Source organism: Podarcis melisellensis, assembly GCF_964234715.1.
Source record: "Podarcis melisellensis genome assembly, chromosome: 3".
In the NCBI taxonomy this organism is placed as follows: domain Eukaryota; kingdom Metazoa; phylum Chordata; class Lepidosauria; order Squamata; family Lacertidae; genus Podarcis; species Podarcis melisellensis.
Genome location: NC_138530.1, coordinates 103,233,480 through 103,253,067, shown reverse-complemented (window position 1 = coordinate 103,253,067; position 19,588 = coordinate 103,233,480). Strand labels below are relative to the sequence as shown.

At 45.6% G+C, this 19,588-nt stretch overlaps 1 long non-coding RNA gene across 1 annotated transcript; it reads right to left on the bottom strand.

Moving 5' to 3' along the window:
- Positions 1-2,253: 2,253 nt before the first annotated feature.
- Positions 2,254-5,147, bottom strand: LOC309366247. The gene is made up of 3 exons (XR_014166609.1): positions 4,902-5,147; positions 2,954-3,153; positions 2,254-2,449 (listed from the first exon to the last, which is right to left on the bottom strand). It is a non-coding gene; the product is annotated as an uncharacterized lncRNA (long non-coding RNA).
- Between the last annotated feature and the right edge of the window lie 14,441 nt (positions 5,148-19,588).

The following is a 19,588-nucleotide window of genomic DNA, read 5'->3' as shown; positions in this document are numbered from 1 at the left end:
GAATGTGACTGCTAAGCAGAAAATGAGTGTGTGCATATATTTTTGGAGTGTTAACTTTTTAATAGCGGAGTATTTGTACTTAACAAATAGTTTCTACCAGGTCATTAAGGCAAGGTGAGACCCTTGTCCATCCTTTTTCCCACAAGAAAAGGATTTCCCATTGATCTGGGTGGATTGAATATGTTCAGGGGAGAATAAAATTGAGGTGGCAAGCCCTTCCACACACCCCTCCCCAAACGCATTCAGCTGCTCACTTGAACCAAACATAAACTCTCTATGTGCAGTTGCGTACTCAAATGCAGAACCCCCACCCTGGAAACAAAGACAGCTAAGGGAAGAACTGGAGATCACAACATTCTGGGATTAAAATTGCCCACAACTTTACTGATTTCAGATGTTGGCAAGCGTTGGCATGGGCATTGTGCGTACGTATATCCCTCTCAACCCCCTGCTGGGGTTCTGAGGAATGACCAGTGCTTTTTTCTTTTTTTTAAAAAAAAGTTTAGGGGTACTCTCATTTTGACTCAAGAAAATCACCATTTAATAATAGTAGTAGTAGTAGTAGTAATAATAATAATAATAATAATAATAATAATAATAATAATAATAGTAATAATAATATATTATTTATACCCCGCCCATCTGGCTGGGCCTCCCCAGCCACTCTGGGTGGCTTCCAACAAAATATTAAAATACAGTGGTGCCTCGCAAGACGAAATTAATCTGTTCCGTGAGGCTCTTCGTATAGCGGTTTTTTCGTCTTGTGAAGCAAGCCCATTGACAGCTTAGCGGATTAGCGCTACAGCTGTCAAGCGGCTTACAGCGATCAGCTGTTAAGCGGCTTATCAGCGGAACAGCTGATAAGCGGCTTAGCGGCTTAAGAAAAGGGCGGAAAAAGCGGAAAAAACCCGCGGGGGGATGCAAGATTTTTTTCGTCTTGCGAAGCAACCCCATAGGGGAATTCGTTTTACGAAGCGCCTCCAAAACGGAAAACCCTTTCGTCTAGCGGGTTTTTCGTCTTGCGAGGCGTTCGTCTTGCGGGGCACCACTGTATAGTTCAAATCAGGAAAAATAAATACAGTAAATGGTCAAAAGTACAAAGATCCACACAATGTTTAGGGGTACATGTACCCCTGTGTCCTCCCAGAAAAAAACACTGGGCATGACAGGGTCGTTCCTGGGGAAGATGGGTTCATGGTCTATGCAGATGCCCCCTCCCCAAAGCGCTGAGGGAATCTCTGTGGCCCTCTAGCCATGTACCTTGACCTTTTGGACAGAGGCATCACTCAAGACCCCTCTAACGGGGTACCCTGACATCGCCGCTGCAAGAAGGGGGATGAGTCACCCCTTCACCCCCTCACCGGATGTTAGCCTAGTTGTTCCACCTAAGGCCTAAACCACCAAAGTTGTGATTAATGCTATGGGGAAGGCGATGGCAGAAACAAAGTGGGGGAAAGAGAAAGAAGCTGTCAGGACATCTGCCATCTGCCACGACAGATGGTGAGCTCCACGAGAGGATAATGGTGGCCTGTCCACAAACAGTGGTGAATTTCAAGAGGCTCTTTGCATTCCACTCTAGCCGTGACAGGAGGAAAAGTTGTAGCCGAGTGGCAGAGCATGTAGAAGGGCTGAAAAAGATTCCTGGATGAAACCCTAGAGAATGGCCTCTACTTAGTACAGTGGTACCTCAGGTTCCGGAGGTCCGTACTTAACCTGAAACTGTTCTTAACCTGAAGCACCACTTTAGCTAATGGGGCCTCCTGCTGCCGCTGCGCTGCCGGAGCACGATTTCTGTTCTCATCCTGAAACAAAATTCTTAACCTGAAGCACTATTTCTGGGTCAGCGGAGTCTGTAACCTGAAGCATATATAACCTGAAGCGTATGTAACCTGAGGTACCACTGTACAGTCAATAGTAAGCTAAATGCACTGAGAGTCTGACTCAATAGGAATAGTAGGAAGCTCTCTTCTAGGAGCCCAGGTACATCACTTTGGAAAGAACCAATGGAAAATGCTTGGCTTATAACCTTTATGTGCCCCAATGCCTTGCTCCTTTCCACCCCTTTAAGAGTTAACCACATATACACAGGAGTTCTGCTAAATGTCACAGTAGTTAGTATTTTCTAATCCTGATCCCTAAACTACTGTAGCTGCTGTAAAATATATAGTAATAATTTCCTGAGTCAGGGTAATGTATAAGGAATGTCAAGCCAGACTCTGGGAATATTTGCCTTAACTTTGTTTTATTAAAGTGAAACTTTTATTAAGGCATGTGGTGAATTGAGCAATCCATATGATTCATGCAGTTATAAACCCATTGCTACACTCACTATAAATCAATGAGCCATTGTCTAAGTTTATTCCCTCAAAGATTTAAAAATTGGTGGTAGTTGGGGAGGGGGAATTCAACCTGGAAACATTATTTCGGCAGTTTGAAAACATGAACACCTCTTGCTGGTGGTTTTGTTGTTGTTTAGTCGTTTAGTCGTGTCCGACTCTTCGTGACCCCATGGACCAGAGCACGCCAAGCACTTCTGTCTTCCATTGCCTCCCACAGTTTGGTCAAACTCATGCTGGTAGCTTCGAGAACACTGTCCAACCATCTCGTTCTCTGTCGTCCCCTTCTCCTTGTGCCCTCCATCTTTCCCAACATCAGGGTCTTTTCCAGGGAGTCTTCTCTTCTCATGAGGTGGCCAAAGTACTGGAGCCTCAGCTTCACGATCTGTCCTTCCAGTGAGCACTCAGGGCTGATTTCCTTAAGAATGGAGAGGTTTGATCTTCTTGCAGTCCATGGGACTCTCAAGAGTCTCCTCCAGCACCATAATTCAAAAGCATCAATTCTTCGGTGATCAGCCTTCTTTATGGTCTAGCTTTCACTTCCATACATCACTACTGGGAAAACCATAGCTTTTACTATACAGACCTTTATAATGCTATACTATACAGACCTTTACTATGCTGGTGGTTACTAAAGCCCTATTTGGCGATTCTCTGCACCCAACATCCAGATTGTGGGGAAGCTTTGGAGCACACAAATATAATACACACAACCTCTACAGGTGTTCAAGCAGGATGAAGAAATGTCAGGAAGGAATGCACACCACCGTGGCTGGAGCTACTTGTTGCTTGTAGTTCATCGCAGGAATGAGGAACACTGAAATAGTGCAGACAAATCTTTTGGGGACAACTTCTTTTTTAGCACATTGAGAACTTGCCCTATACTTACATCCAGGGAGCTTTTTTCCAGCCAAAACTCAGTTCCAGCACCTCTCAGGTAGGTGCCATTGCCATTGTATGGGAACAAAGGAGGCATTCATGGCGAGTACCGGCACCGCTTTTTCTAGCACTGTTTACATCCAACCATGTAAATAAATTGATGAACTAATAGACCGTATTTTTCACTCCATAAGACGCACTTTTTTCCTCCAAAATAGTAAGGGGAAATGTCTATGCGTCTTATGGAGCGAATGTGTGGTCGATTGCTGGCTCCCTTTCTGGCCCTGCCCCCTTGCCCAAGCCTCCATTGGCTGTTTGTTTCCCCAGCGACATGTGACTGATTAATTAGATTATCTGTTTGGAAAATGGTGCCCTTTCCTTTCCTAAAGAAGCTGCAGAACTGTGAGTTGAAGCCCATAAAAACAGGATGTTTTTCCCTTTGCAAAGTAAGCTCAAAAAGGGGGCTTTCCCCTTTGCAAAAGAAGCTGCACAACTGTGAGCTGATTCCCCCAAAAATTGAGCTTTCCCCCTTTCCTCCTCCAAAATCTAGGTGCATCTTATGGTCAGGTGTGTCTTATGGAGCAAAAAGGTAAGTCATTTAGTAAAACAAGGGGAGTTGGGCAGTGGTGTGCATTTACCCTCCTACAGATAAACTGCAGCCATATTAGCACATCTCTGGGTAAAGGCTATAGCTAGGTCCCAGATTCAATACCTGGGATCTCCAGGTTGGGTTGAGAATGTCTCCTGCTTGAAACCCCAAAGAACCACTGTCGGTGTAGACAGTACCGAGCTAGGTGGACCAATGGTCCGACTTAGTAGAAGGCAGCTTCCTATGTTCTTATGAGCTCAAAGTTCATGTTGGGGCAGAGCAAGATCACAGCCCTTGACTCTTTGCCTCACCTGCCTGCCCTGTTGTGTGCCTGCCCTGATCCCCAATTTGTATGTAGCATTTGGAGAAGCTGTGGCCTTTGTAGGTTGTTGCACTCCAGCACCCATCAACCCCAGCCAGCACAGCCAATGGGAATGGATGATCGATGTTGTAATTCAAGTTGATCTGGAGGACCACAAGTTCCCCACCACTGATTTAAACAGAACCCAAACATGTGGGCTCCTTAAAAGTTTGGTGTGTGTTCCATCAAGGAGGTGGGATAGAGGAGATGGCAACCTGGGTGTGAGAAGATGCATATTCTGACTCTGCCATGGGATATTGACGTTACATCTAACATATGAACACAATGTGGGGAAATGGGTATGTTTCTATGTCCCCATTGGACATAGGTTCTGGAGTATCTCTCTGGATCAAATGGGTCCCCCCCCTTTCTTTCTCTTTCCAGATTGAAATTTACATGAGGTTGAAGGAAGCAAGGGGATACATTTCATTATGTTAAGAATTCATTTTCTCTAACAAATTTATTCCTGAAAATACTAACAAATGGTTATGGCAAACATGATCTTGATTGCAAGCAGGCCTGTTTTTCTTCAGAAGGAAGGATGATCAGCAGCATATGTTCAAGGAACAAGAAGCAAACTACACACTGATCATGCTTAACCATGATTCTCCAGAATCATGGCATTATCCACAGTGCAGTTTGACATCTGTTCTTGAGAGTAATCTCCCAAACGGGAACTATCTTGAAAAGAGGAGAAACAGATTCCCATCCACTGTCCTAATTATTCATATCCCACCATCCTAAGTGGCTGCGCTCGGTGCGTGTTTTCTTAGTGTAAGATTTTCCACACTCATAGCCTCTCTCTGGTGTACGGTCAACAGGGAACGGCTTTGCTGCCTGTGAGTGACCTTGTGCATCTTTCAGCAAGCTCCAAAATCCAAATGCAAAAGCCAGCAGTTGGAGACTTCGTGTGGGCTTGTGACTCTCTCTGGAAGCACAGCACTGGCCCCATAAATCAGGGAACAGATTACTTTCAACACGGCATAGAGAGATTTGTGTCTGCGTACCTGCTAGAATATGGACAATAGCCTTCATTTTTGAAGCAATCCCGTAGACTGTTGGAGGCAGGAAAAGGAAGGAAGGAAGGAAGGAAGGAAGGAAGGAAGGAAGGAAGGAAGGAAGGAAGGAAGGAAGGAAGGAAGGAAGGAAGGAAGGGAGAAGAAGAAGAAGAGTTCGGATTTGATATCCCACTTTATCACTACCGGAAGGAGTCTCGAAGTGGCTAACATTCTCCTTTCCCTTCCTCCCCCACAACAAACACTCTGTGAGGTGAGTGAGGCTGAGAGACTTCAAAGAAGTGTGACTAGCCCAAGGTCACCCAGCAGCTGCATGTGGAGGAGCGGGTAAGCAAACCCGGTTCACCAGATTACAAGTCCACCACTCTTAACCACCACACCACACTGTCATTTCCGCCAGTTCCATGTAGTCCATCACCTTCATCTGCCATTCTTCCCGGGTGGGTAGATCTTGTGTCTTCCAGTACTTTGCAATAGGTATTCTTGCTGCTGTTGTAGCATACATAAAAAAAGTTCTAACCTAGAGGGACAATTCATTAATAACCCCTTTGGGTAAGATGGAGCTTAAAAAGGAAGCCACTGAGGCAGTAACGTCCTTGTCCCTATTTGCTAGGAGGAACCTCATTTGGCTTTCTCTTGGAGCCGTGGGTCACAGGTCCAATATCTTGCTCAGCATCTGTTTGCGGAGTCTGCTGTGTAAAGGGCAGTCCCAAAAAATATGGTCCAGTGAATCTGGTACTCCCTGATTACAGGCACACAGGCGGGCTTGATAAGGAATTTGGCTAATGTTATACTGGATATTGGGATGTGGGTGGCATTGTGGGTTAAACCACAGAGCCTAGGACTTGCCGATCAGAAGGTCGGAAGTTCAAATCCCCGCGACAGGGTGAGCTCCCGTTGCTCGGTCCCTGCTCCTCCCAAACTAACAGTTCGAAAGCACGTCAAAGTGCAAGTAGATAAATAGGTACCACTCCAGTGGGAAGGTAAACGGTATTTCCGTGCGCTGCTCTGGTTCGCCAGAAGCGGCTTAGTCATGCTGGCCACATGACCCGGAAGCTGTACACTGGCTCCCTCGGCCAATAAAGCGAGATGAGCGTCGCAACCCCAGAGTCGGTCACGACTGGACCTAATGGTCAGGGGTCCCTTTACCTTTTACCTTTGCCTATACTGGATTTTAATATAAAACATATAGGAGTACTGGCTGGGTCAACAGCAGCTACAGTTCCCCTTTCCCTTCTGACTGCATAGGTAATTATGAATCCGGATGTGCTTTCTTAACTTTTATGTTTATTTTTAAAACACATCTCTCACCCCCCACCCTCCAGCCAATGAATTCTGTTTCAAGTAAGCACTTCACCAGCTTCACTGCCAAAAATAGGTAATTCCTCTTATTTAAGTATTAGAAACAGACCAGCTGAGCCCATTGCTAGGTGTTGGCAAAGTGACTCGGGAATGTCTGTTTGGAGCATACAGGCATTGCATAACTTAAATAATTTTTCAGCTTTACCCCATTAAACAGGAGTTCTAGCAATATTTTTACAGCAGCCGATGTGAAAAGGCATGCGAAATCAAAAGAAAACACACCTTGTGTTTAAGCAGGATGGGAAAAGCGCGAAGGTGAACACATTTCCCCAAGAGCTGCAGCTTCTTGCATGTTTTGTGTTGGAAAGAGGGTTACTCACAAAGGCTTAGAAGGGCTGGGTCTTTCCAAAATGTTACCTGCACGTGTTGCTATAAACCATTCTGGTTCCATATGAAATAAAAGTGATGCTATGACGTGATTACAATCCAAAATCCTTCTTGCCGGCATGATGACAACAGGCCTGGATACCGACGTAGTTTTAATAAATCCATTGCATTCAACACTTTTCTGCTTTCCCCAGGGTCACTGAAGTATGCATGCAAGGATGTGTGCATGTTATTAGGCTGTTTTTGTATGAATTATATATTTTGTGATTTTATCTTGTGGGTATAGGACACTATACATATTTAATAATAAATAAGAGAGTTTGGATTTCGATTTGATATCCCGCTTTATCACTCCCCTTCAGGAGTCTCAAAGCGGCTAACATCCTCCTTTCCCTTCCTCCCCCACAACAAACACTCTGTGGGGTGAGTGAGGCTGAGAGACTTCAAAGAAGTGTGACTGGCCCAAGGTCACCCAGCAGCTGCATGTGGAGGAGCGGAGACGCAAACCCGGTTCACCAGATTACGAGTCTACCGCTCTTAACCACTACACCACACTGGCTTTATTTATTTAAATAAATAAATAAAGTAAAATTTCTAATTGCATTTCTATCCCAGCTTCCCTCCAAGGAGCCCAAGGTAGCACACATGGTTCTCTTCCTCCCCATTTTATCCTCACAACAGCCCTGTGAGGTAAGTTTAGGCTGAGAGACAGTGATTGGCCCAAGGTCACCCAGTGAGTTTCATGGCTGAACAGGGATTTGAACCCTGGTCTCCCAGGTCCCAACTGAACACTAACTACCATACCACACTGGCATCCTGGTGCCTTTCAGCTGCTTTGGACTCCAACTCCCTTCAGCCCCAGCCAGGATGGGTAATGGTCAGGGATGATGGAACTTGTAGTCCTCTGGGGGCACCATATTGGAGAAGGCTGGTCTACTCTGATTGGCTGCAGCTTTTCATTGTCTTTCCTTGCCAGGCATGCTTACTTGGGAAGGAGATTGGTGGGCAAATGTTGCGTACAACATCATGACTTCACGTCTGGGCATCACACACGATGTCACGATGTTGACTCCTGGACGTTCAGTGTTGCAGGGCAGCTTCCTTCACCTCCTGCTACCGCCATAAGCTGGGGGCTGCTTTCCCTCTCTGGCAGGAGTGGGGGGAGGATACAGGGAAGCTGTTGCTTTCCTGGTTTGCACAACCACAGTGTGATGGCCTGGGATTTGGACTCAGAGGCTGAACCTGAGGAATCCCAGCCTGCACAGGAGTCCCCGCCTCCAGAACCAGCTGAGCTGGGGCTGGGGCCTGAGCCTGAAGGGTCCTCACCTGTGCTGGATCCTCAGGTGCAGACACCAGCTGAGTCTGCTCTGGCCCCTGAGGTGGTGGTGGACCCATTGCCTGCAGATGCTTCACTCTCAGCTCCATCAGAGGAAGCTGAGGTTGCCTCTGGGTTCGGTAACCCTCCAGCCTCTCCTGAGCTGCAGAGGCTCAGGGCAGAGAGATGGAGGAAACTAAGTTCCTGCAGGAGGAGTGCTCGCCTCCAGGCCAGGAGAGGTGAGTCACCTGTGGACCGGGGCCACCCTATGCCTCGGGGCAGATAAAAGCCAGTCAGCCCCAGTCCCAGGTTGTGGGAGCAACATTGTTGGTAACCTGTTCCTGCCAGCACCCTGTCTCTTCTGCCAGAGTTCCTGACCTCGCCCGACTCCATGCCTTGGACCCCGCTTCTGCCTTGACGGACAGCCTACACACCACACCCTTGACCCCGGACTGGACATGGACCTCGCCGCACGGTAACCCTCCGGGACCAGCACACACAGAAAACCCAGCCGTTGCACGTGTGACAGCACCATGTCAAGGTGTCACGTACAATGGTGATATCACGTGCAATTCTCAGATGAACATTTGAGGGGGCTCAGCCCCCCATAACAGATAATGGGAGGGGGTCAAATGGGTTCAAATCCTAGGAGTCAGCACCCCTATTCGCAGCCCTGCTTCTTGAGATAGGGTCAACACGGGCTGTTCTGGCTAGAACTGACGGGAGTTGTGGTCCACAAGAGCTAGAGGGCACCAGGCGAAAGCAGACTCTTTCAGTAGGACAATGACAGCTGCCCCCATTCTTGTACAAGGCCCTGTTGCTGCAACTTGGCTTGTTGCTACAAGCACCATGTTCTTGGCAGGCAAAATGGCTAGAAACCTGAGGAATGCGTCTAACTTCAACACAGTGGCCTTGTTCCTAAGCATTAGCAGAGGTTAACTTGATCCACTGTCCAAACTTAATATTATCCTTTGTTTAATATGCTGATAGGAGAGGGAGGTGGGAGGTGGGAAATGGACTCTTGCTGGTATGACTGTATTGCTTTCGTTGGTCGAGGCCAAGTTCAGTGCTGATAGAAGCAGGTACAACGCAACTGAAATGAATGGAATAACAAACCACCCATTGTAACAGCCAGCCTACCAAGGTAATGGCTGAAAAGACTAAATTTGGGGGGAAGTTTCAACAATTTTGGTGGTTTCCTAGAAGTTTTCAAACACACACATACGCACAGTGTGTTTTGATTTGTCTGATGGTTCATAGCTGTTGGATTTTTAGCATACTGATAAAATTCATGATACCTTTCTAGAAATTCCAAAAGTATTACTCATGGTGGTGGCTATTTATACAACAGCAACTGCACACAGCATAAACACAGCATTAAAATTTTGAGTAGGAAAAGAATATAGTAAAGAGAGAGGTGGGAACAAGGTAGAAAAGGAAGAATGAAACTCTGCACTTTCCTTGTTCAGAAGACTCTCTCCTCCTCCTGGAGGGGAGGGATTGCGATCAGGAGCTTTTCCTGTGCTTTGCAGGGGGCGTGCCAGCCCCCTGTCTGTCATCAATGCTGATGCGCCCCACCCCCAATTAGTCTTCCAATCGGCAGGAAGCTTGGGGGTGGGGTTTAGCCGCCTAAATGTGGCCGCGGCAGCTCTTCCCCACATTGTGCTGCCAGTTTCTTACAGGTCACCCCCCCACCCCCCCTTTAGGTTAGTTCCTTGCAATTGACCTTGCTGTAGACCTTTGGTTGGTTGCCTTGGTTGTCCGAGGGGCCTGGTAGGAGTTTTTTCCCAATTGGCAAATTGGCACCGGCCTCTTGGTTTTTTCGCCTACCTCGTAGCAACTCGTCAGAACTTTGCGTGGCAAGTTCCCTCCCCCATAAGAAATGAAGACACAGGACACGTTATTTAAGGTTAATGGGCATAAATGGCCACAACTTTATTGATTACAGAATTGAAGGAAGAAAACCTCACGGCTGCCAAAGAGTGAAGAGGGCGGACCCGGGGCGTGCCTGGCCTTAAATACCCTTAGGCCACGCCCCCCCAGCCCGCCGATTGGCGGGCAAGGGGAAGGCATGCCCGGGGATTCCCTATATCTCGCGGGGGCCGAAATCCAGCCCCTGCGCATGTGGGAGGGGCCAGCCCGCAACCCCCTCTCCTCCCCGAGGCTCGGAAATGGCTTTCCAGTATTTGGCGGTTAGGGATTGGAATGTGTATGTGGTGTATGGAAGGGCAGGGTGTGGCCATCGCCTACCTCTTCCTTTTGGGTATTCCGTTAAAGGAATTCGGCGGTCGTGGATCCTGTCTGATGCCCTGCTGTGGCTGGGGGCCATGGCACGACCCCCGGTGACATCAGGGGAGAGCTTACAGTTTTATTTGCATCAACAGGCTCCCCCTACTGGTGGTTAATCCCTGTTAGACTCGGCCCTCCTTGTGGGCAGAGTCGACCATTGGTGTTCTTCCAATGCCTAAGCCAATACCTCTCACATGCTGTAATCAATAAAGTTGTGGCCTTTTCTAGCCCATTAGCCTTTAAATCTGTGTCTGTGTGTCTTTCTTATCCACAAGCGTGGGGGGAGAGTCCTCGAATCGCAATAGATGAATAAGCAGGATAAGGAAAGGTTATCAAAGTTATTTTAAAGGGTCCCCGAAACAGCCACTCCAAATCCCGATTGACTAAAAAGAAATGTTATTTAGCTAAGACTGTATCAGGGTAGAGGAACATACGAAGGTGTTATGGGATTTTATGGCACCAGAAACAAAGTTTCTGGCAGCTATAGGTCACACAGGGAGAGTAGAATGTTCTTGAGCGTTCTACCTACTGAGTAAAGTTGTCAGTGGCAGAAGCAACGACAGTCCAATTTTGGGGGCTGAAGTGCAAGGTTGACTTTGGAGAGAGAGAAAATGGTTTTTAAAAGAACAATTCCAATGACTATGCAGATGCTGACTATCTGAACACCTCCCAAGGAGGTGCAGAGCCCAAGAGGAAGAAAGGGATTTTGTTTGTAAAGCAGTGGACTGCAAAACAGGAAGCTGGAGGAAGTGTACATGGAGGAAGTGACAAAACCTGAGAAAAAGGACAGAGGAGATGGGGAGAAAGGGGGCTGCAGAACAATGGATATTGAAAATATGCGCTCACCATGTAGTCATCACTTGTTGAGCTACTGGAAAAATTCTAAGGGTTTGGTTATACTTTCAAATAGCAAATCAGTGAAGATAACCTTGGGCATTGAGTCTGAAATATGCACCCTGATTAAAACCTCACAAAATGTAGTACTAAATGTAGTTAAGTCAGATCTGTCCTGAAACCACAATTTAAGATCAGAATAACCAAGTTAAGAAGATTAGGAAAAACAGAAACAGGAAGAGGAGAACTCAAGGGACATCTACAAAGCAAAGCAAAATAAAAAATAATAAATGGGGAAGCGGTGATGAAGGAGTTTATAATTTAGTCATTTACAAGCTTTATTATGGTACTGGGTCTCCAAAAGACATCTGTGTAACATTTTCATCAGCCTGGCAATGAGAGAGCCAACAACAGCATTTGTCCATGGGAACCAAGCTAAATATTTAAAGGTGAACTCAAATACTAAAATGAGCATTGAGCTAATCCCCAAAATATGTATGGAATGGGCACACGCTAACCTGGGATTGTAGGAGGCCATTCATCACAAAACTGCCTCATTCTTGGGATGTATGTACAATCTGATACATGCCTACCTGCTCAGACGAAAGCCTCATTGACTTTAACAAGACTTACTCCCAGGTAAGTGTGGATCTGGCTGCAGCCTCAAATGGATTAAGCAGTACAGGGGCATAACATTTAGGAAGAATCCTAAGGGAAGGGAAGGGAAAAGGGGGAAATTATATTTAGCTGGTAAAGTCTTTGGAGCATGGAGCCTTTTAAAAATGCTTTTCTGAAGAAGAAGAAGAAGAAGAAGAAGAAGAAGAAGAAGAAGAAGAAGAAGAAGAAGAAGAAGAAGAAGAAGAAGAAGAGGAAGAAGGGGAGGAGGAGGAGGAGGAGGAGGAGGAGGAGGAGGAGGAGGAGGAGGAGGAGGAGGAGAAGGAGAAGGAGAAGGAGAAGGAGAAGGAGAAGGAGAAGGAGAAGGAGAAGGAGAAGAAGAAGAAGAAGAATTGTGGTGGATAGATGGCCAGTCTTCTTGCAGGAGATTGTAATTGCCACGTTCAGCTTCCTGTTTCTTGAGTACACTTCATTTTTCCATTGTGATAAAACCTGATGTGAGGGATGATAGAAAAAATGGGTCAATATCCAGAGCTGAGTCAAGGCAGGGCGATTAAAGCTTGGCAACAATCAAACCTTGATGATAATTCCCAAACTTCCTATTATCCGAGTAAATACTAGGCACATCCACAAAGTGATGAACACTGAAATACCTCATGGTGTTCTTTGATCCCTAAGTATTAGAAAGTGACAATCAGTTTAAACATTTGGGATTTCTGCCAGGCTAATATGGTAAATGAGCCTGTTACCCTTGGTTTAAAAAAGTGGAGAGATATTATATTGAACAAATGTTTATCTGTGTAGTTCCATGTCAAGAGACAAATAATCTTATTGTAAAGAAAGGGCTGCAATGCTATTAGAGGCAACAAAAATGGCTTGAAAAGGTGAATTTTCAAGTAGGTTTCTGGAAATAGATTCTAGGATTTATGAGCGCTTTTGTAAATTTACAATATTCTTGTGCTCATAAAGTTCTATATAATCCTATCCCCCCCCTTTTAAAAAATTGTATGCCAACAGCAGCTTCTAGATCAATTGCCACATAGCAATCACACAATCCAGTTTACAGTATTTCACATACTTTCTCTCTGCTGAAGAATGGAAATATGCATCCCCGTTCCTGCAATTCTAAGAGGAGCTCGCAATGCAATTTGTGTTTGGCAGACAGCGAGATCCACTTTAGCTCAAAATTCTACCCACCACTACCCAAAAAGCTGCTCCATATATGTTTGTTTGTTTGTGTGTGTGTTTTGTTGACACCAGCAAGTTAGGTTTATATTACATAAGCACCAGAAAACTCAAATACCTACCCCCTAGCAAGGAGTGCCATTGCAACCAAAGCCCAAATGAGCTGCAATTTAGCCGCATTGCAATGTAGACTGGTGTGGTTACAGAGGTTCTCATTGTGGCAGCTGATATCTGCACAGGGACATGATTAGAGCAGCACTGCTCTGTCAATTTAAATGGTTCTCAGTTTTAATCACAATACAGCCTTTCCTCCCTCTGACCACATTAGGGTTGGGAAAAGGAAGGCAAAGTTGCAGATGAAACTGTACAAGCAAAAAATGTGCTTATTTTGCACATTTGAAAGTTGTTGTTTTTTTACAATCAAGTGGTGTATAACTTTTATTAAAGAAATAAATAAACCAGGACTGAGATGTTTCCTGCCCAGTGGTGGGTGGGTTGGAGGGAATGCTGGGCTCTTTTGAAATTCCTATTTTTCAAGCACCCTTTTGAACCATTGGAGAATTCCAGACCACTCCTGAAGAACATGTGGCAAAATGGCCTCTCCAAGTTTGGCATCTGTGGATGTTTTGGATTCAACTGCGGATCCAGTTCTAAGGATTTCCATTGAAGGAAAGCCATGTTTTTGACCCCAGCTACTTCCATTCCTCCTCTCTTAAGTCACTGCTTCCTTCATCCACCATTACGAACAAACAACAGAGTTTCATTCAACATTGAGCTGAAATTTCCCAGAAAAGCGGGGGGGGGGGTGTTAAAAGCCGAGAAAATGTCACCTCAACACCCCAAATATTTGGCAAAATTTTGCCATTACTTGTGGCAAGTACTCATTTCCTACTTTTTCTTAATGCTGCAATATCTGAAGCTAGCATTACAAACTCACTTATCTCACTTGTCCCATCACCTCCTGGCAAATAGAAGGGGAAGAAATGGAGGCAGTGAGAGATTTTACTTTCTTGGGCTCCATGATCACTGCAGATGGTGACAGCAGTCACAAAATTAAAGTCCTTGGGAGAAAGGCGATGGCAAACCTAGGCAGCATCTTAAAAAGCAGAGACATCACCTTGCCAACAAAGGTCCGTATAGTTAAAGCCATGGTTTTCCCAGTAGTGATGCATGGAAGTGAGAGCTGGACCATAAAGAAGGCTGATCACCGAAGAATTGATGCTTTTGAATTATGGCGCTAGAGGAGACTCTTGAGAGTCCCATGGACTGCAAGAAGATCAAACCTATCCATTCTTAAGGAAATCAGTCCTGAGTGCTCACTGGAAGGACAGATCATGAAGCTGAGGTTCCAATACTTTGGCCACCTCATGAGAAGAGAAGACTCCCTGGAAAAGACCCTGATGTTGGGAAAGATGGAGGGCACAAGGAGAAGGGGACGACAGAGAACGAGATGGTTGGACAGCGTTCTCGAAGCTACAAACATGAGTCTGACCAAACTGCGAGAGGCAGTGGAAGACGAGTGCCTGGCGTGCTTTGGTCCATGGGGTCACGAAGAGTCGGACATGACTAAACGACTAAACAACAAAGCATTACTGAACGGTACGATCTTCTCATCAAATCCAGATTTTGAAGAGCATCAGGCAAGAGTGACATCATGAGGCACAATGTACAGCCTCAGTTCATCATAAGTACCATTTAATCTCTTGCACAAGCATTCAGATTTGCCAAATGAATGAGAATATGTGAGCATACATAATATGTAAATTTAAAAACACACAAATGGATCTCTCCCTTTCTTAAGCATTGTTGTCTTCATCCTAAGCAATTGAACGGCAGGAATGTTTGTGTGTGGAAGCCATTGCAAAGAGGAACAACTTTATAAGATGCTAGACAAGGTAGAAACACCAGTTTTCAACTTTGGGGCGCCCCTCAATAAGTCTTGTAAAAGTGAGGGAAATTTGCTGCAGCTGGAATGATTCAACCAGAGTCTGGTAAAGTATATTGTTTCTGCCACAGAAAGTTAAGAATAGAGCTGCCAGCCATGGAGGAATATATACACTGGCATAATCAAGAGTGCTGACCCGACAGTCGAAAGGGTGCCAAATATCATACCCTAAGACCACAGCTTTGCCAATCTAGTTAAAAGTCTTCAGTTTTCTGGCACAAGTCTCATTCAGAAGCAATTGGTGATGTGTGCCTACTGTTCCGAGACACTACTTCAGCAAACGAAACTTTGGCTGGAAAACTGTGGGTTGGAAGGAGAGGATGAAGAAAGACCATCTGGAGAAATGTCAATCGGATGCTAGAAACCCCACAATGAACGACAACAACCTGATGCCATGAAGATGTCTTCTTCAGCAGAAACCTTCTTAATAGTCTTCAGAGGGAATATCCTATTAGTTACAGAATGATCTTCAAAGGGTAACTATTTTCACACGAGGCCATTAACAAAAGGATATGTTTTTTCTCCCTGGTGTGCTTTCATATTTCTCAATTACTGACTATACAAATAAGATTAGACCGAGATGTATTGTGGTAGTGTTTGCTTGACATAAGGATTTCAAGAATTTCATACCAAATCATTCTCACGGATTATCATCTTATTTGAGGCCCTACACCTACGGTATGGGGTTAACCATTTTTTGGCCCAAATGCCATATTTACCAATATCCAAACTTCTAGGAACTGTGTGCCACCGGTGAGAGTGTCTCTTCTCCCCCCCCAAACACACATAGTGAAACATACAGAGCTGGCCCATCTCCAGCTAATCTGTGCAGATCAGATGAGGTAGAGGTTTATCGTCTCCTCACTCTTCCTCAAATGACGTGGAAAGCTGTTGAGATCACATATTTATAGCAACTAAACTATAAGTATAGCATACCAATTTAACTCTATGTCAAGGCATTCTCTCCAGTAGAGGCTTCACAATGCTTATCCTATTCAACACCAGCTTCTCCGCCTAGGAGGTAGCAAGATTTTGTTTCTCACGATGCCAAAATGACCCTGGCCACATAGTCAGTACAAACCAGGTGCGCCAACTCCTAGGGGCAGAGTTGTGTTTTTGGTCCCCTCAACTGCTGTCAGGGAGCTGAGCCCCCTCAATGTTGAGGGGATGGAGGAAGCCAAGCACTGAGCTGCGCATGGCGCAGTTCAGTGGCTGGTTTCTCTTGAGCATGAGAGAGGAAGCCACACTGTGCTGGGTTCTGTGATCAGCCCCCTCCCGATGCTGCGATGCTGCATGTGTGACATGTGTCACACGCATGGCGTCACACATGAGCATGACATCACATGCGCGACACACAATGGGCCTCCCCAGTCTTGGGCACAAGACAGTGCCTCTGGCATAAACCATGATAAGTGTCAGGCATCAGAGGATCTAACCTTCATAGTAGGTTGCCAGGAAGGGATAAGAGAAGGAAAGTTCTTACCAACTGCGTTTTATTCAATACTCACAGAGAGAGGCTTAAAAATGCAGCCTCTTCGAATAATGGCATTGCTCCTAGTAAATTGTCAACCTCCTTCTCTCCCACTTCCTCATTCATCAACAGCACCACTACCCTTATGGTTGCCACTTAGGGCCATCTGTCTCTGAGCTCTTTGCTCTCCTACTTTTAAGGCTTGCCAGGTTCTGGGAGATGGTGGCTCTGGAATGCTTTCTAGTGACAACGTGTCAGCCAGACGCTGCTCCAGCTCTGCCTGCTCCTCCTCACCCATTATTTCCCAACTCCCCCCCCTTCCTCTGAGCTGTGACCTCCCACAAACCCCTGTTGCAATTCAGAACTGTCTTCTTCTTCTCTGGAAGGGCCAGACTGAGGAGGCGGTCTCCACCATTGCTCCTCCGCCCAGTCCCTGACAGTTAGAGTGCATGGCAAATCGAGCAACCTGGTTGCTTTTATGACCGAAACAATACTTAGTGCATGATCAGAATTTTCATTGTTGTCAACACACTGGACACAGGGCAGTTGTCAACACACTGGACACAGGGCAGGGCAGAGCAGTCAGATGAAAAAGTTCCATCCATACAGCCTCATTAATGTGCTATACCTAGGGCCAATCTGGGATCCATGTACACCAGCTTTGAATGAAGTGAAATGAGTCAGAGAGATGTGTAGAGTGAATATTCCTGTTACACACACACACACACACACACACACACACATAAAGGTAAAGGGACCCCTGACAGTTAAGTCCAGTTGCGAACGACTCTGGGGTTGCGGCGCTCATCTTGCTTTACTGGCCGAGGGAGCCAGCGTTTGTCCACTTTGCAGACAGTTTTTCTGGGTCATGTGGCCAGCATGACTAAGCCGCTTCTGGCGAAACCAGAGCACAGAAATGCTGTTTACCTTCCTGCCGGAGCGGGTACCTATTTATCTACTTGCAGTTTTACCTGCTTTCAAGCTGCTAGGTTGGCAGGAGCAGGGACCAAGCAACAGGAGCTCACTCCGTCGCAGGGATTCGAACCATCAACATTTGTTTGGCAAGCCCAAGGCTCAGTCTTCTTGGGGAACACATTGAAGTACAAAGATTTACTTGTCAAGCTACTCCTATCTTACTCTCTTGCCACTAAACTAAAACTGTAGTCTTCATTACTTAAATGCTTCTCATAATGTTACAGTTACAATTGGAAGCAGCTTATACCGAGCTTAGATGATTATTGTGCAATCATTTATTGCATGTTCCTTTAGATGTCTATTTCCTCTTGAGCCATCTTTCGTGCCTGAGGTAACAGGAAAGAGAGAAGATATACCACCCCTTCCCGGGCTAGGTTCCTGGGGTTCTAAGCAGGGGATGAGCTTAAGAGAAATTGTCTTGTATTTCTGGATTCCTGAAATACGAGTCTAATTGAGCACTGGAAGAAATCCATTAAAACTGTCTGTAAAAATAATTTTCCCCTGAATGATTATCCATATAGTATCATTGCTTATACAGTTGTAAAAAACATTTAGCACTTTATAATCCAATCTTTGCTCCTATGCAGGCCTGGGAACGCGTTCTACTTACACAATTTTGAAATGCCTAGAAGGGTAACAACTTTTACAAAGTGTTCCTTGTGGAAATCACTTGGAAGCATTCCAGGATGGCATTCCAGATGTTATAGTTTTAGCAGCCACAACCATCCACTGCATTGTATTTCCAGATCCAATATACAAAATCTGTTGATTATTTATGTGGAGGTAGGCCTTTCACCTTAAACTGAGAACAACGTTAGTGAATCATTCCATAACTCTGCTTTAAACATGTAGGCTGGGAATATCAACCAGAGCAGCAAGAGACCCTGAACATGGGTCTCTGTTTCAGCTGATACAGATGTTGTTTCTCAAGTGGGTGATGGAAGGACACTATAAATTGAGAAAGATCAAGATACCCAAGAGGTATTTCAGGAATCATCTGAACAATCTGCACAAATTCAAATCTATGGGATGTGAAAAGGGCCATATATAGATTAGCCTGGAAAATTTTGACCTGTTATATTGTTCAATAAGGTGTGCAACAGTATCCCGAACAATAGCTTGGAGATTCAGGTAGGTAGCCGTGTTGGTCTGATCAGTGGCGTAGCGTGAGGGGTGCAGGGGGGGCCGGCCGCACCGGGCACAACATCTGGGGTTAGGGTTAGGGGGCGCAAATCCACGGGTTAGGGGGTGCAAATCACTTGCCTTGCCCTGGGTGCTGACAACCCACGCTACGCCACTGGGTCTGATGCAGTCAATATATATATATAAATTAAAAAATTGTCTAGTAGCACCTTAGAGACCAACTAAGTTTGTTCGTGGTATAAGCTTTCGTGTGCATGCACATGTCTTCAGATACACTGAAACAGAAGTCATTCCTGTCTCATTACATACGCTAACCATCTGCATACTATCTCTTGCTTTTTTCTGTAGGACTAATTGCAGTCGTTAACAGTCGTCAACAGGTTTACCATAACCACTGAGTCAATCACCCAACTCCTACTACCCTCCTGATAAAAACCCCACCCCACCCTCGCACTATTTATAAGGGTCCAGTGACTTCTGTTTCAGCGTATCTGAAGAAGTGTGCATGCACACAGAACCTTATACCCAGAAAAAACTTAGTTGATCTCTAAGGTGCTACTGGACAAGTTTATAAATTTTTTATATATATTTCAATAGCTTGGAGGGTAGGACATTAGAAGACATTTAAAATAGATACATGTCCTTTTTCTGGTCCTGATGACCCATGTCAAGTGATTTCCCCCCTCTGTGGTATGAGACCATTGTGGGTGACATGAAATACAGTGGTGCCTCGCAAGACGAAATTAATTCGTTCCGCAAGTTTTTTCGTCTTGCGAGTTTTTCGTCTTGCGAAGCACGGTTTCCCATAGGAATGCATTAAAAATCAATTAATGCGTTCCTATGGAGACCGCTTGCCAGGCTGGCGGTGCGGAGAAGGGCTTTTCTCCCCACCGCAAGCCTTCAGCACAGGTACGGGAACAGAGGGGAAGGCGCGCAGCGCTTCTCC